General features: G+C 34.6%; 1 long non-coding RNA gene across 1 annotated transcript; it reads right to left on the bottom strand.

The window, feature by feature from the left end:
* Positions 1 to 730: 730 nt before the first annotated feature.
* On the bottom strand, positions 731 to 3481 carry LOC120081978 (uncharacterized). Its single transcript, XR_005483005.2, has 2 exons — positions 3040 to 3481; positions 731 to 1336 (listed from the first exon to the last, which is right to left on the bottom strand). It is a non-coding gene; the product is annotated as an uncharacterized LOC120081978 (long non-coding RNA).

Below are 3481 nucleotides of genomic sequence, written 5' to 3'. Positions count from 1 at the left end.
GACCCTTCACAAATCACTCGTAAGTACAACTGGACCAATTCACCGTTTTGCCCTGTGTAATTACATCTAACTCCTTAAGTACCACTGATTTCTCTAATGAACAATAAGTCATAGTCATACTATGACTAAGTCCTCTCGGGCTAGGAGAGGGTGTGGCCACTATGTTCAAGACCTAGAATCAGCCCTTAAGTGAGCAATTTATCTACCTACCCCTACTTCGGGGAAGGAGTGAATTCTGTCTTGTGTAGCTGAGTTCCCAACTTTCCAATCAGACAAATCCCCAAAAAGGTAGGCTTGTTAAGTTGGCAATCTGGCCACTCTCACCCATACAAATCAAAGAATCGCCCTCATAGCCAAGAGTTCCCAACTCACTCAGGATTAAAGTCATGTCACCTATGGTCATTTTAGTGAAATGTAAGTCTCAATTATCAACGATATTATATAAAGAGACTAATCATCTCGTGGTCCGATCTTATACAAACTCTTTGTATAGGATACCCCGCTCGCATGTCTCCACATGAATTGTCAGGATCAAACCATTTGGAGCACTTTACAGTACTTGTAACATCTACAAAGCAGGCCGTATCCGTAGTGTCATCAGGATAAGGTATCCCTCCTTTATTATTATACTACAGATCATTTAGTTTATTACTTAAGACATGATCCAGTTGTATGTCTCTACATACATGCTTAAGTTACATGAAATAACCACGGATATTAGTTTATTGGATTTGAGTAAATGCTTATTAAATAACATTTATTATATTAATTAACAATATGTTTACAGAGGTGTTTATAAATTACGAGACTACCAAGAGAATTAGGATACCAATCTCAACACGTTCAAGGACTTGCATGTAATTATTAAACTTCCATTTTGTTGGGAAGTCCATGAAATAGGTGAGCAACATAGGATCTGCAAGCAATGACCGGGCAATCGTTAGGCCATCTTGCGGTGATAGTCCAGGAATTTATTGTAGCTCTGCGTACAATTCTCGATGTTTACGCATTGCCATCTCATCCTTTACAAATGGCCACTGTGAAATCCTATTAATAGCATTTGTGGTGAGCTGATACGTCTCTCGCATCACATCTGTGTTATATATAGGGGATGAACAAGATCTTCGACTCCTTGGCGTCGCTCCAGTCCCAGTCAATTTACCACTCTGGCGTTCAAGAGGTCCTCCCTATGGGCAGATCGACCAATGGTGGATCAAGAATGTAGAAATTCTCGAAGTCTGGGGACTGGTTGTTTAAACCTTCATTGTCCTCGTCCATATCAGGTTCTGCTCCAACATCATTTGGTGTAGTGGCAAGCCCCCCTCTTGCTCTATCCCTGCCAAATATTATCTTCAAACTGTCATACAATGGGAATGACTTATGTCTCAATCCCTTAGCATTGGGGTGACTTTGCATGACATGAAATTTGTTATGTGTCATACAAAAAATTTTGAAAATAAATAAACAAAATTATATTTTACAGACACACAAATTGGGTAACCCATGTGTTGAATATCTTCGGTTCACAATCAATGCATTTTTGCTCAGCATTCCAACTGATCCGCTACATCCTGAGCCTAACATCTCTAAAATGGCACTGTGCTGGTTCTTCAATGTCCTAACTCTTTAAATCCAAGTTTGGGTTCAACCATAGAACTTAATGACCCAAAAAATAAATGCAAGAATTAATACTAATTTTTCATTATTACATGAAAAGACATGAAAGTAACCTGATTGATTATAATCAAATTAATGGTCCAACCAATAGATTCAAACAAAAAATAATCATAACACAAATATAAATTGGAAACTATCATAAATGATAAAATGAAATCTCAAAATATTGGCCTTAGATATGGAATTTTGATTTACTCATACAGAAAACAAACCTTCGGATGGTAAAAATAACAACAAAATCAAAATCAATTTTCCAAGTATTAATGAAATAAATTAGAAAAACAATATGTTTAAGTTATAATCACACAAAAACATAATAAACCAAACAAAAAAAAATAATTTTTTTTGAGCATAAAGAGGCTTCAGGTTAGATGAACCAATGAATATATGATAAAAACTGTTTTATTTGACAAACACACACAAATCTAACAAAGAATGAAAGTAATAAATGAAAATTTGATTTTTAAGTTTTAAAAAAGTAATGAGGCAATGAAATAAAACATGAATAATAAAAAACTATTCTCAATTCAACGAATGAAAACAAAATTGTAAGTATTGAAAAACAAATAATTTATGTGGAAAATATAAAGCCACTTAATTAAAGAGTTTGAAAAAACAAGTAATCATCATCGACCTGATAATATGGGAAGGATTTGAACGAAAACCAAATAAGAATAATAGCTACTGACTAAAAAATCGAGATTGAAGCATTCAATTAAAACTAAAAAGAATAGATCCAGAACATACAAACAAATACTAAAGCACAATAGATCGAAAACATTCAAACTAAATTCGAATCCGATCAGATCTAAAGCAAGCAAACAAAAACTAAATTAAAAGTAACAAAAATCGAGATTGAAGCATTCAAATTAAAACCAAATAAGAATAGATACAGAACATGCAAACAGATATTAAAGTACAGTAGATAAAAAACATTCAAACCAAAATCGAATCAGATCGGATCTGAAGCAATCGAATGAAAACCAAATCAATAGTAATGAAAATCGGAATTGAAGCATTCAAATTATAACCTAATAAGAATAGATCTAGAACATGCAAAACAAATAATAAAGTACAATAGAACGAAAACATTCAAACCAAAATCAAATTAGATCAGATCTAAAGTAAGTGAACGAAAACTGAATCAAAAGTAATGAAAATCGGGATTGAAGCACTCAAATTAAAACCAAATAAGAATATATCCAGAACATGCAAAAAAAAAAATACTAAAGCATAATAGATCAGAAACATTCAAACTGAAATCGAATTAGATTGAATCTGAAGCAAGCGAAAATCGGGATTGAAAATCACATAGATGAAAAAAAAAACTATCATCATCGCCCTCAAAAGAAAGGAAATAACCTCTCAGGAAGGAGCTCTCCCCTACCAAGCTTTCAACCGTCACAAGATCTCCTCATGTCAAACTCTTCATGGTGGCAAGAGACATGATTTTTTGTCATTGGAGTGGTAATGGAAAACTTCTACTTTCCCTTCGCTTAGGAGTTCCATAGATCATGATTTCATAGAAGAGGGAAGTAGACCGAACGTCATTCATGGTGAAAACACGCAAATTAGATTAGGGTTTCAAAGAGAAGAAGATAAAAGGGGAAGAAGATCTGAAGAAGACTAGACATTGTGAGAGGAAGGGACTGATGAGGAAAGAGAGATAGAATGATTAATGCGTGACGTGAAACCCGGGACTAGTGGGTGTGAAACCGATGGGAAATGGGAAATGGAAAGGGTTTGGATTCCAAACCGAGCTAGATTACAAGCCAACCAAACATGGGCTTGTAAGCCCATTCCA

This window comes from Benincasa hispida, chromosome 7, assembly GCF_027475165.1.
Source record: "Benincasa hispida cultivar pf3 chromosome 7, pf3_genome.v1.1, whole genome shotgun sequence".
NCBI classification, from domain to species: domain Eukaryota; kingdom Viridiplantae; phylum Streptophyta; class Magnoliopsida; order Cucurbitales; family Cucurbitaceae; genus Benincasa; species Benincasa hispida.
This window is presented reverse-complemented; position numbering and strand designations above follow the sequence as displayed.